The sequence below is a fragment of the Salmo salar genome, chromosome ssa11, assembly GCF_905237065.1.
Source record: "Salmo salar chromosome ssa11, Ssal_v3.1, whole genome shotgun sequence".
In the NCBI taxonomy this organism is placed as follows: Eukaryota; Metazoa; Chordata; class Actinopteri; order Salmoniformes; family Salmonidae; genus Salmo; species Salmo salar.
In genome coordinates, this window is record NC_059452.1 from 66,066,653 (window position 1) to 66,081,603 (window position 14,951).

General features: G+C 41.4%; 1 protein-coding gene across 6 annotated transcripts in view; it reads left to right on the plus strand.

Moving 5' to 3' along the window:
- The first annotated feature begins 6,050 nt into the window (after nt 1-6,050).
- The window catches only part of arhgef28a (Rho guanine nucleotide exchange factor (GEF) 28a), a 107,575-nt gene continuing 98,674 nt past the window's right edge, over nt 6,051-14,951 (plus strand). For 3 of the 6 annotated variants that reach the window (XM_014128070.2, XM_014128071.2, XM_045689857.1), the window contains exon 1: nt 6,051-6,480. The gene's annotated coding sequence lies outside the window, so the exon portion shown is untranslated. The remainder of the gene's footprint in view (nt 6,481-14,951) is intronic. The other 3 variants (XM_014128072.2, XM_045689858.1, XM_045689859.1) reach the window with 1 other exon arrangement.

The following is a 14,951-nucleotide window of genomic DNA, read 5'->3' on the forward strand; positions in this document are numbered from 1 at the left end:
TTATAGCAAACACCACTGAAACTGAATTGGTGCTCGCTAGCTTTGCAAATTCAGCTATTGTTGGAAGCCAGCCAATATGAAACAAACTATTAAAATTACAAAAGGTTGCAGCATATGTTGTGTAAATGGTGAACTCATACAGCTGTCAACTCTTGTCATTTTAATCCGTTTCACATTTGCTAGCTACCTTTTAGATCGAAGCACCAATAGAATGATTGAAGATGATAGAAGCCCATCTCCTACTGTAAATAACCTACACACTGTGTGTGTAGCCAGCCAGCCAGCCAGGTAGAAAAATGGCAGAAAAATAAAAGACGGACATCAGAGTATTTTTCAGTACACCAAAACGCATAGTAAGAACCCTAGTAGCCTAATATCTCAAAGACTAGTTGATAAAATGTTCATAAGAAAGAAATGAAATTCTAATGGAAATGTTTCACAATGATGTCATTAGGCAGAGCAGGCAACAGATGGCAGAGTTGGGGACAGATATGCAGGGTCAGACTGGCAGACAGGGAGTCTCAGGTAAGTTTGTTGAGTCTTTGTTTGGCAACATTATGAAAGGTTCTCATTTTTTTTAAACTTGTAAAATAGGAACATAATTGGAAAATGCCATGGAGACCCCCACTCTCAACTTAAACTGGTGACTGAACTAAGATTTGTTAAAGGCAATGGTATTGCTGTTGTGATTAGTTGTGTAGTTTTGGGTACCGGTAGTTAGGAGTACGGCAAACACCTTATTTCTTTGGTTCCTCAATATACATTTACCATATTACAATGTAGGCTATGTTTTACAGCACTACTTTTGGTGTCCCCCTCAGGAATTGCTCTTGAGAAAATTTCATGTAATTGTCCCCTCAAGTTGATATCAGATTTTCGCCAATGAACTCAACTAACACTCAGCTATTGAAAGAATGATGCTGAGCTGACCTCAACCCTCTAGCAGGCTGAACTATGTTAAATCTGATTATTGGTGCATACTCATTTATGTCTGGAAAATGCCTCAACCACAATTTATTCTGTCTTTGACATGTAATCTATGTGAGTAAATGTAATCAGAATGATAATATACCATCATACATTCTTGACTTTATAACAGAAATTGGATGTGGCAGCCAGTCCCAAAATGTTGCTGAAACAGACTGGCAACCAGGCTAATAGAGAACCATAGTGTTTTTTTAAACTGTGCTTGTATGACAAATATATGTTGATAACATAAAAAATAAATGTAAATGGATGTGTAAGAGGAAGTTAAACAGATCTAAGTTTCAGGTTTTAACCCAAGCTCTTTACTCAATTGGTGTTTGGTGTCTGGGACTAGATCTGCACCTAGGGGCCACCTACCCCAATCTTGTTATTTTTTCCCAGTATGTGATGAAATCTAATGAACACATGGTGGCAGTATAGACCAATCTGTCACACTGGCACTTGACTTGCAACGAATCAAGTTCATGATGAGTAACTGAACTGAAATTGTTGCTATTGAATGTGACATCAAACAATGAGTTGGTGAGTCTGATTGTACTTAAAGCATCAGAAAGTGTTTTTTTATTGTCTTTATAAAATAATATTTAAAAAGTGTATTTCTCATGTACTGAGTATAAGAGATGCATTTGAGAAAACAATGTGTCATGCAGTCATGTCATCTATTGTGTCCAGTTGCACATGTGGGATTAGTGATTTTGACTGCAGATGGCAGAACTGGTTCAGTCCAATAACCTTGATGAATGAAGTGTTGTCATCCGAGGGGCTGAGTCCTCTGGTCTACATTTCACACATTTCTCCATTCATTCAATAATTGCTGCAGGCAATTTGGGATACAAGCTGTACTCAATGGTACAACTGTAGTGGTCTCTGCCTGGTATTCAACTGTTTCCCCAGCACCTGCACGCATTATAGGCCTACTCATAGCTTTATATTTGTTTATGGTTGTGCTGCTGCTACTGCTGTTGTTGCTGCCAATGAGCTGTAGCCTTAACTGATTCTCCAGTCCATGTTTGCTCAATTTGAGTTAATGGGTTAAGCAGGAAGGGCGGTAACTCCATTTGGACTCCCTCTCATTTCCTCCTGTTGCTATGGGCACTAGTATGAGTAATGACCTTGTAGGCATGAGTACAGCAATAAGTTAGTGGAGAACAGCAAGATATGTTTTCTGTATGGGAGGTTGGGCTCACTTATGGTAGACCATATGGGAGGACAAGCAGTGCAATAGATTGTGCAAAACTCACTTCCAATGCAAATTAAGTCTTTTGGATGGCATACAAATATAACTCCCCATGGAAATAAATTGTTCCATACGAATTCATTCTTATGTTGTTAGGCTACCTTTCTACCATGTAATGGGCTACTGTAAAAATACATGTTGGAAACATTTTCAAAAGACTCCTGTCTCTTCAGGAGGCACTGATAAGGGAACATATTATTTTCTACAGTGCCTTCAGAAACTATTCATACTCTGACTTATTCCACATTTTGTTGTGTTACAGCCTGAATTCAAAATGGATTAAATCATTTTTTTTCTTCTTCTCTCACCCATCTACACACAATACCCCATAATGACAAAGTGAAAACATGTTTTGAGAAATGTTTGCACATGTATTGAAATTGAAATACAGATATATCATGTACATGAGTATTCACAACCCTTTGCTATGTGCTTCTACAAAGTATTGACTCAGGGGTGCTAATACTTATACTTAACCCTTGTGTAGTCATATCGTTCTGTATACTACCCTTGTCCTAAGGGTAAAAAATGACCCGCCTTCACTAAACCCATAAAATAAAGTAACTTAATTGAATTTTAAACCCCAAATCAGGTTTGCATGAAGAAACAACCTGTCATTCATCACAAACTTTGATTATCTGGGTTTTCCATTTTCACAATGCAGAAAGACTGCATTTAATCAGAAGACACCACTCGTTTTTATTACAACATACGTGTCATTGTTTTCTTTATTATTATTATTATTATTATTGTTGCTAAATGTACTGCATAGGTGTAAACATACATTTAAAAAAAATTTTTTAGCAAGAGATAGCACTTGTATAGCCTAAGAAAGTAGCAGAAATGTGCAGAAAGTAGTTTTGAATGCATTTTATTGAAAGGAAACAAGTCTTGAACTTTTTTGGCAAAATAGTGATATATTCTTATACTGTACAATGAGGAATTCAACTTCAAAATACTAGTCTTCTCCCATTTTTTTTAACCATTGCCCCCTCCCACAAGGTGTATAAACAACAATATATAAGAATAAGATAATAGATACAAAACAAAAACACGAAGAACAAATCAATCAACTCTAATTAGCACATGTAGGACAGTATGCAAGTGTGTGTGCATGGACTTTGCAGATGTATTTCTCACATGTGCAGCACATAGTATTTGTTTTACAGTCCTTCTTTGGGGGACAGAATTGGCATCTCCTCCTCTTGCCTGCCCCAGCTGCAGCCTCAGGTGGATCAGGACAAGATTCAGCCCCTGAACAGCTTTCACAAGCACTGCAGAGGCTGCTGTGCGGGGGAGGTGCTCCCTTCTTTGAATTTGTGGGGTTACAAGTGCCTTTCCCAGCTGCTCCAGGAACACCCTCGTCTTGTTCCGCTTATCAGGCATCCAGGTAGGGTTGATCTTATTCCATATCACGGAGGCATTGTATGAGGACATATCAATGATGTTATGGAAGATGACCAGGGGCCAGCGGGCAGTCATCCTCCTGCAGCTGTAAGTTACAATCACCTTGTCCAGGTTGTCCACGCCTACTTTGTTGTGATTGTAGTCTAAGATGATGGCTGTCTTCCTGTCCTCACGATCACTGATCTCAGCCGCTTTGTGCAGTGCGCTCAGGAGGACCACATTCTTGTTCCTCTTTGGGAGGTAAGAAACTAGAGTGGTGGTTGGGGTGAAGGCAAACATTGATGAGAAGGCCTCTCTCCCCCTTGTTGCGAGGAGTGCAGGGGGGAGCTCAGGCTTGTTCTTTCTAACTGTGCCAACCATGGTGATCTTCCTCTTCAGGAGCTGCTGGCTGAGCTCATAAGAGGTGAAGAAATTGTCACACGTGACATTGTGCCCCCTCACTCCATCTGTCACATCAAGCACAACCCGCATCCCCTGGTTCTTCTCCGGGCCTCCACTGGTCGGCTTCCCTGTGTAGACTTGCATCTTCCAAGCGTAGCTGGATTGTGCGTCACAGGCCACCCATATCTTGATGCCATACTTTGCTGGGCATATACTGCTGGAAAGGACAGCAACCTTTTGACAAAAGAGATTACTATCAGTAATTAGTATCAGTGTCACAGAAAACATTCACATAAATCAATGATATTACAGCAATACATAATAAAATGAACAGTGAAAATCCCTTACATTTTGAAATATCTGTAATGTACTTCTGAATGGAACCAGTTGCTCATCCACTGTTACTTCAGGCCCAGGGTTGTAGAGGTATGGCAGACTCTCCACCCACTTCTCCCAGACCTCTCTTATGGCCATCAGTTTGTCTCTTACACGTCTTGCAGGTCTTGCCTCATGGTTATCAAATCGTTACATTCTTGAGAAAGTGTGAAAGACTTTCAGTGGCATCGTGGCACGGAAAATCACCCTTCCACTCTCTGCATCCCAGAGACTACATGTAGCCTCTCCTCGGGACCTATACACACCCTCTAAGATTAGCAGCCCTATGTAGGCACGCAGGTCAATCTCATCCATCCTTTTCCAGTTGTCTTCATATTTACGGAAACCCTCCAAATTTGTCATCTCCAAGATGATTTTTTTCGATGGCTGGTGTGATGAACATGTAGAATGTTGAGGCGATGTCCTGGACATGGGCAACTGCATGTCTTGTGGGCCCTTGGGTCATCCTTATGACATTTTGTGCTGCCATCCTGCCCTGGTTGTCATATGGTGACCAGGACCATGTTATTTTTCTGTTCTTTGACAGAAATGTCTCTCTTTCAGCTTGGGGGATTTCTTCATCTGAAGATGATGCATTGTTCTCTGTGTTGTATTCTTCCCCATCTTCTTCTTCAGATACCTCCTCCTCTTCTAAATCATTGTTCCCTTATTCCTGCTGGACATCTGAAAAATCAGGTCGATGACCTGTTGGGCACTGAAACGTGCACTCGTGGCTTCAGCAAAGAGAGAACTTGGGGGGGGGCTGTCATCTGCAGCACCTTTATAGCCTCTGACTGCATTCCCAGTTAGTAAACAATGCTTTCAATAAGTGTTTATTTTGTCTGAAATTTTGTTTATTTGGTCTGAACTTGAGTCATGTGGAGGGGAGATGCTGCACATGCACTAGGAAGTTTTAGTTTTGTCTGAGTTCAATCAGAAGCACACAATCACAATTTCTCATTGTGTGTCTTTGTGGTTTTTGTGGTGTGTAAATGATTTTAGAACTGCCCGGTCAAAAATGACCCTAGACTATCTTTGTACCCTGGTGGTGTACAGCTTTCATGGAAATATGAACAAAGACGATGTTTCACTTTATCTAATGTTGGGGTCACTCTCATCAAAATTCAAGTTGAAAAAATATAATTTAGAGGGTTTTCTCTGCTGTTAACATTGTGGCAGGTCATTTGTTTTACCCTTAAGACAACACACGGGTTAAATGCGATATTTATATATTTCATTTTCAACAAATTAGCAAAAAATGTCTAAAAACATGTTTTCACTTTGTCATTAAGGGTGTGTGATTTACAACAACAAAAAACGATTTAATATATTTTGAAATCAGGCTGTAACGCAACAAAATGTGGAATAAGTCAAGGGGCACGAATACTTTCTGAAGGCACTGTACGTACATAGCAAACCGAGTCCCACTCACCACGACCTCACCCCTGTGCATTAAAAGTGTAAATTAAGTGGCGTCATGTCTCCCATCTCATCCAGGTCTGTGGAAACGTGACGGTGTGACCCGTAGAGGGGAGACCTGCAGCTTCACTGATCAACCCTGTCAATACAGAAAACATTCGATTATTGTTCATTTCTTATCCGAGAATGTCACTGTAAAATAGCTAGCCACGTCCAAACCATCAGCAAACTCCCGAGAGCACCGCGTTAAGGAATTCAGAAGGAGCGTGACATTGGAGTTCGATGCGCCATGATTTTGTGTTATTAGCACATAAAAACATGGTGCTTATTTCTACATATAGTACATAATTAATGAGTGACTGGGTTGTCACTGATGGAGGAGGGGCTGGTCCACCACGCACCGTGGAGGAGAGGGCCGACCGAACGAGCCTGGCAGCAGTGCTTAGTGAAACCCAGTTCTCCAAAAATAAAGTTTGCCTACACTCTTCGTACCGAACTGAAGACTTCACCGAATAGATTCGCAAACTGTCGTGTTATTGATCTTTTTTTACTATTGCCTATTGGGGGGATTAGTAAACGTTAAGAGGTAGATAGGACGTTGGAAAGTGATCGCTCAACTTTCTACACGGGAATCGCTTTCAACAGGTCTAGCGAACAGAGCGCGGACGACTCAGGTAATGTCAAATCCGACAACACAATGTAGCGCTTTGCATCTAGTCTAGCAAAAAATATAGACAAGACAATTTGTAATGTATAACCCCACTCAAAATTCAAGCGGTTGTATGCCAACGCTCTTCTAATAGTAAATTGGCATAGGCTAGTTGACTGCAGGCAGATGATGATGATGATGATGATGAGGATGTTACAATGCGTTATAAATACGTATAACACGGTGTACTGCTGAGGTTGGGCTCTTAGAGTATAGTTCCTCTCAAGGTTTCTTCCATACCTTTGCAATTATTTGCCACTGACACCCAGAGCTTTTCTTTCTAGACACTTGGGTCCAGCCAGGTTTTTGTTAAATACTTTGTGACAAATGCAATACAATGACAAAATGTGCTGCAGTGTTAGTTCCTAATGTATTGTTAGAGGGAGGTCATTTGTTCCATAAGGTCTTGGATAAGGATCTATGTTTTGGACTCTAGTGAGAGTGTTGATAATGCATTGTGTATAGAGCTGTTTCACTTTCTTGTACACTTAGGGGAAAAAGGTGCTATCTAGAACCTAAAAGGGTTATTTGTCTGTCCCCATAGGAGAACCATTTGAAGAACCCTTTTGGTCCCAGGTAGAACCCATTTGGTTCCAGGTGGAACCCTTTTGGGTTCAATGTAAAAAATCCTTTTCACAGAGGGTTCTACATGGAACCCAAAAGGGTTCTTTCTACCTGGAAGTGGAACCAAAAGTTTTTTTTCTTATAAGTGACAAATGATATCGTGTTGGTGGCCTGGACTGACCTGGCACGAGAAGGTTATTTTCCACATTATCTCTGGTTCACTGGAGAGAGTAGTAAGAACCATATTCTATTGAAACCTGCTCCTTAATAACATACAACAGATAACATTTCCACAACCATAAAATCAATCATATTTTCATCCCAGCTATCTTCTAAAATGTTGTGAAGTGACGATAATGGAGCACTTGTCAGGATGACATAGTTTTAATAGGTTATACTGTCTGCAACTTTAATAGCATCATAAATCAGGTTGAAAAAGACGTGTCTAGTCGTTTTCCTATCTTAGTTCACCTGTGTATCAGCCCTTACTGGTTTTGTTTCCTAGACTGAGGACTCACATTGTGCTTGTCTTGGCAGCTGTGTTACATTGTCATCATTCTAGCTTGCATCCCTTTCTCAGGGGCCATGAATCAACACATAAATGAGCATTTAGCTAGATGTTCCTGAGAATAATTTCTATCTCACAACCGCACCTGTTCCAAATGCACCAAAGACAATGAGCTGCTACATTTTGGAATTACCAAACGGTATGGTGAAATCAAGATTCACCAGTTCAGGTAATGTACAGTTGACGTGGGTGATGTCATGTGACAGAAACCAGAGTCATTCACACTTGACCTCTCAGGATATTGACATTTGAAAATATTTGGGTACATGACCAGATGTCAAAACTTGTGTTCCTTCTGGTTTTGACGTGTTTGTCCTCTATTGTGTAGAGAGTGACTGGTTAGTCATTGTTTTCATAAGCTAGTCTCCTCAGGCCCAGTGTCTGGCTAGGGGCCAAAATCAGGTTTCTTACACACAGACGCACTGAAGAGTAGAGCGGTCAGGGTTAGGAGGACGTCACAACACCTGGGGCTTTTTCAAGGTGAGTGGTGTATTCAGGGCTCTAAATTAATATTTTCCCAATGTAAAAAAAAAAAGTTAAAAGCAGCCTAGACGCACCAGAATATATATACATATATTTTTTAAATTGATTGAGATCTAGCAAGAGATCAGTCATGAATTAATTTCTATGATCATTGATCTTTTGAAAAATATATTTCCTTCTTTCGGTGCCCCCAAATGTTTAGATATACTGGTAAAGTAACCAGGTTGTTAGCTAGCTAGCTAATGAGGTAACATAACTGAACAAGGTGTAAACAAATGCCTGTGAGTGGTTTTGGAGCAACCCACAACATGGTTTATGAACAAGGCCTAAAAACAACCTTTTTGGTCCACCAACCACTGTGGCAGGTAGATGAAAAAAAATCTACCAGCCACTCATTACCTGCCACTTATAAATATTACCAACCAATGCATTTATTTGCCATAGTAACACCAACAACAAATACGGTTTCTCAGTTTTGTTTTTCGAGATTTCGGATTTCCCCCAGATTTTCTTCAGGTTTTCACAAAAATCACTTATTTTAATAGAACATCCAATTTTGTTGTTTTTCCAAGTCCACAACAATCCTTAAACCACATCAGGAGATGACCTTTGAGGTCTGGGAAGAAAATTAAAAACATATTTTGGAGGGTATAGTTGCCCTTTAATTTAATTTGCGTACCTCTAGACACAGTATTTTTGCATGGAGTTTTTTTCTGTACCGAATGCACAATAGCAGAGTTTGCAAAACAAAAGACCACCCGATTTATACAATTCCACATGACATTATATCATTCTCCCAGGGTATCCTGCTTTGCAGTTAATGGTGTGCAGTTACTGGGGTAACGGGGCTCTCCCGTGGTGTCTGAAAAGATGGGAATCTTCAATGTCTCCTCGCTAGCAGTTCTTTCCAACTCAAACTAACATTGGAAAACAACCTAGCATGTGAACAAAACAAATGTAAATATCCAAGAAACACAAAGACAAAGTCACACTGAGTATGTTTACATGAGCACTAATAATCTGATTTTATACTGATTATGGCAGTAGGCCGAGTGTGGCGTTTGTCATGTGGACACTTTACTCTGCTAATCTTAATTGGTGTCAATTCAAAATCAAAGAAAGCATACCCTGATTGCCCAGAAAAGCAGTTGTTTCAATCTTTTTAATTATTAATACATGTTAACAGCTTAATCTGTGTTCTAGCAGTGTATTTTAGATGCTCATGTGCCAACAATGGTAGTGCAAGCCTCCCTCTTTTGTGTGAGTGAAGAAAGTGCGGGGAAAATGAATAGTTTTCACATACAGACTTTATATGTATGATCTCAGAATCAAATAGGCTTTGCAAACATTTATTTAGATTGGCGATTTTCTGCGTTTATTTAAATAGGGACTATGCAGAAATGTCCATCTTTGCCTGGTTGCTAAAATTAGAATAATTCGCCTAATTTCAGTTTGTGACCAAACAACCTTTTTTTAACTAGGCAAGTCAGTTAAGAACAAATTCTTATTTACGATGATGGCCAGGGGCAGGACGTCAGATTTTTACCTTGTCAGCTCAGGAATTCGATCCAGCAACCTTTTGGTTACTGGCCCAACACTCTAACCACTAAGCTACCTGCCGCCCTAGCAAGTATAGTATAAAGAATCATTGTACCATCTAAACCGCCGTGAAATATAATTTCCATAACCAAAAATATTGTATTTTCAGCTGTTTGAAGCTGGTGTACAAACTAAAGACTAAAAAATAAACTTAAGGGAAGCATAGAAATATTGCATATAGAACAGATCTACCGCTTCTTAGACTTGCTTTCAATGAGAATGACAGATATATAGCTCACATTTCTATGTGAATTTGGTCAGGTCACCTACAAGGTTACATATTGCAGGTTTAAGTCCCATCAGGTAGCCTGATTTCAGATGTGTCCATTAGTGATGCGCAGGTTGACTCATAACCCACAGTCACTGTGGTTGTATCCGCGGGGCGGGTAGGTTTAGAGTCATTAAATATTATTTTATCTGGCATTAGTACGTAATTCTAGGCTATAGGGCCTAACTGTACGCGCATCAAATAGCCTACACACCAATCACCAAATGCTTTTGGGAACGGGCAAAAAAAAGTTAACATTTATTCATGGAGGCAAAAAAGATAATGTCGGAGTTTAATTCAATAAGAGAAAAGCTGCGAAATGGAGAGTAAAGAGTAAGTAAAGTAAAGAGAAGGGAGGGCCAGAAAAGTAATGTTTTGAAAAGTTTTGGTGAACTGGTAAAAGAGGATTATAGCAGTGTGATGATTGTGAGGCACTATACCATTTCGACAGTCACAAGATAGATTTCAAATAGGCTTCAACTGTAGCCTACTGGTCAGATGGGTTAAATAGAATCTAAAATCTGGACACTGACTGTAGGTCTATAACCTCTCACATAGCCTTATAAACTCCTGCAGAATTAAGCATTTCTTGCATGTGAACAAACAGCTGACCCGCGCACCACAAGTGTCCATATAAACGGGATTATTAGGAAAAATCATTCTTCTTGCAAACGCAAACGTTTTAAACAAACTATTATATTGATCTGACTATCCATTTAACCTTGAGGGGCTATCAAGATTAACCAGTGTGAGGGAACAAACCTTGATTAGGGAGTATTAGGCAGAAAGGAGGAAAAGTGTAGAGCAGCACCCTTGGCCAAGGGTGTGCTAGAGTGTCCACCCTTAGTGGTGCATCTCCTGCCAGGGCAAAGAACAGCGGGCAGTGTGCGTCTTTGTACTATGTGAAGAGATCTATGGTGTCTCGACCGTATCTATCCCAGATCTGGTTCAGCGCTTGGGGATCGAGCCTCCAATCCCCATGTCGAGCCTCGAATCCCCTCGAATCCCCTAAAATACCTTGACTTTGTTGTCCTTAAGCCATTTGCCAAAACTTTGGAAGTATGCTTGGTGTCATTGTCCATTTGGAAGACCCATTTGCGACCAAGCTTTAACTTCCTGACTGATGTCTTGAGATGTTACTTCAGTATATCCACAATTTTCTTGCCTCATGATGCCATCTATTTTGTGAAGTGCACCAGTCCCTCCTGCAGCAGGAGGGACTGGTGCACTTTTTCCTCCAAACATAACGATGGTCATTATGGCCAAACAGTTCTATTTTTATTTCATCAGACCAGATGACATTTCTCCAAAAAGTACGGTCTTTGTCCCCATGTGCAGTTGCAAACCGTGGTCTGGCTTTTTTATGGCAGTTTTGGAGCAGTGTCTTCTTCCTTGCTGAGCGGCCTTTCAGGTTATGTCGATATAGGATTTGTTTTACTGTGGATATAGATACTTTTGTACCTGTTTCCTCCAGCATCTTCACAAGGTCCTTTGTTGTTGTTCTGGGATTGATTTGCACCAAAGTACATTCATCTCTAGGAGACAGAACCCGTCTCCTTCCTGAGCGGTATGACGGCTGCGTGGTCCCATGGTGTTTATACTTGCGTACTATTGTTTGTACAGATGAACGTGGTACCTTCAGCCATTTGGAAATTGCTCCCAAGGATGAACCAGACTTGTGGAGGTCTACAATTTGTTTCTGAGGTCTTGGCTGATTTCTTTTGATTTTCCCATAATGTCAAGCAAAGAGGCACTGAGTTTGAAGGTATGCCTTGAAATACATCCACAGGTACACCTCCAATTGACTCAAATTATGTCAATTAGCCTATCAGAAGCTTCTAAAGCCATGACATAATTTTCTGCAATTTTCCAAGCTGTTTAAAGGCACAGTCAACTTAGTTTATGTAAACTTCTGACCCACTGGAATTGTGATACAGTGAATTATAAGTGAAATAATCTGTCTTTGAACAATCGTTGGAAAAATGACTTGTGTCATGCACAAAGTAGATGTCCTAACCGACTTGCCAAAAGTATATTTTGTTAACAAGAAATTTGTAGTGTGGTTGAAAAACTAGTTTTAATGACTCCAACCTAAGTGTATGTAAACTTCCGACTTCAACTGTATATGCGACAACGCAGATTTCCTCCCAGAGATCATGGTTAGCCGTCCCGATGCATAGGAGGTTGCCCATCTCCTGTAACAGCTCCGACCTGGTAGGCCATCAGTAGGGATGTGTTATTAAATCAAATGTTATTGGTCACATACACATATTTATTGTGGATGTAGCAAAATGCTTGTGTTCCTAGCTCCAACAGTGCTGTAATATATAATAATTCACAACAATACACACACATCTAGAAGTAAAAGAATGGAGTTATTAAGAAATATATCAGTATTATGACGAGCAATGTCGGAGTGGTATTGACTAAAATACAGTAGAATAGAAACCAGTGTATACATATGAAATTACTAAAGCAGTGTCGTCGGCAAACTCAGAGTCCATACTGAAAGTGCCACAGACTCGTAGACCTTCTGGAGGATTGAGACTGAGAAGCGCTCCATCTTTCCAGGAAGGGAAATGCTGGTCAGAGAGGACACAGCTGGGCTTATGGTGGTTGGCCAAGGATTGCTCTACAACCGGAGGCTTGCTGAAACCCAGCACTTCCATGCCCTGCATGTCCAAAGCTGCAAACTCCCTGTCAGGGCATTGCTGTACAGGGGCTTTTCCTAGTTACGTTTGGCTAACGCCAAACAGGCTGGGACCGTCGGGAGGAGTTGCTTCCCTGGGATTGTGCAAGAGGGGATTCTCTTCTCATCGAACCAGACCCTCTCGGCGTTGCCGCCCCCTTCAGGTGCATTCCACCCAATATTGAGTTTGGCTGCAGCCCGCTTGCAAACATCAATAAGCCAGTACTTCTTATTGGGTTTCAATGCTCCGCTTAGGGCACTGGAGGGCCTTGAGCCCTGGGCTTGGAGTTCCTCTTCCCGATTGTCTTAGTCAGGGAAGAGACGACTAATACGGTCATCGTCATCCCCTTCGATAACGAGCTCCCCCTCCCCCGATGTGTGTTTGTCAAACAGCGGGTGGAAGTTCGTGGAGGGAGCTCAGGAGGTCTGGGGTCGGGGTTGTGGAGTTTCCTCCTCGCCCGGAGGCTATGAGGAAGAGGAGCCTCGAGGAGGGGCTGCTTTACGCAGTCTCCGTTTGAGGCCGGTCCTCGGCAACTCCTTACAATGCATGCAGGACACCGGGTGAGCGAGAGCCGTCAGTGCATGTTCTTCCCCCAAGCAGGTGATACACGAAGTGTGTGTCCTTGCCAGCTATCATAGCCCCACATGGCTAGCCGGTGCCGGGGCAGGGGTGTGCAGGTGCTGTGCTCGGTTCTCCTTGAGTAGGGGTAGCAGGTTCCATAACTCTGAGGGACACACAATGGTTTTATCCTCGAGTTAAAGGGATACTTTGGGATTTTGGTAATGAGGCCTTTCATCTACTTCCCCAGAGTCAGATTTTTGTGTCTCTGTGTCCAGTATGAAGGAAGTTAGGGGTAGTTTCACGAGCCAATGCTAACTACCATTAGCACAATGACTGGAAGTCTATGGGTATCTACGAAGCGAATTCTACTCAAAGCAAATCTTTCCTTTCGGTCAGTACTCACGTTCGGTAGCGTTATGCCTTGCAGTTCTCCTGAGAACAGTGAAGCAGGAAGACAAGGATCAAGTCGTGCTGAGGAAAGCTTAGAGAGCGAGAATGACCAGAGTGCGGTGCGTGGGGACTTATAATGAGTAGGGTCTCTCCTCATTTGCCACTCGACCTGTCTGACTTCGAAAGATGTTGTGTGATTGGACCTTCCGTAGTGATAGGCTTGTCCAACGATATCCCATAGTGAGATACCGAAACAAATATTTGAAAGAGAATATATAGATTATTCTACATCAGACAGTGACACACATAAACAGCGACCCTACACACACAAACTGTTACCCTGCACCCATATTACGAAAGTTCCGTTTTCTATCCATAGTTCCAACGTTTTTTTCTGACCCCACAGCCGTGAGAGTGATAACACCATTATAGAATGATAATATCATGAGTGACAATACCAGACAATAACACCTGTTACAGGATCATGAAAATCACGCCCCAGCCCGTGGCATCAGACACCTTATCTATTGACAAGGATATCCTCTGACTACATTAGCAACCGTCAGTGAAAAGGACAGTGATATTCATTTCCTGTGACATCCATCCAGCACACCACTCAGAGTATCACCTGTCAAAATCTCTGGGTGTTCATGTAATTTGAGGGACTTTTATCATGGAACGACAGTGGAAAATGTAACTCATAAGACAAGGAAGATTTCTTGGTTGCTTTCCTCTTTGATAGTTGTTTCTCATCATTCCCGTGTCTAGACTGAGCTATACCACTATAGGGCTGACAGCATCTCTCTTTCACTTTGAAGTCATGCAGTATTCACACACACAAACAGCTGAGAGTGTATTCAGACTGGATCAGGTGTATGCAGGTGGCTAAAGTTACACTTTCAGCATAGTGTCCTCCATTCCTGCAACCTGCCACAAAATAGAGAGAGAAACACAGAAAATAATGTACCCTGCAAAGACAGACTACACACTAAAACCTTCCACTTTTAGCTGATTCTCTAATTCTGGGAAAGTTGAGGTAAAATACATGTCTTCTAGACACCGACAGACAGATTGGATCACTCTTTCCCATGGAGTAAAAAAGAGAAATAGGAAGGGACGGAGGAATGGAAGGAGAGATGGGATAATAATGAAAGGATAACGGTGTTTCATAGAAGACCTCATGTTCCGACATACCAGGATGAAGAGAAGATTAGGTTGTGTTCCGCATGGAGAGTAGAGCCTTGTGATGCTGTAGCTCTGACTGCCCAATTTAATAAACTGCTTCAGTACTGGAATTACTGTAGAGAGGCGTT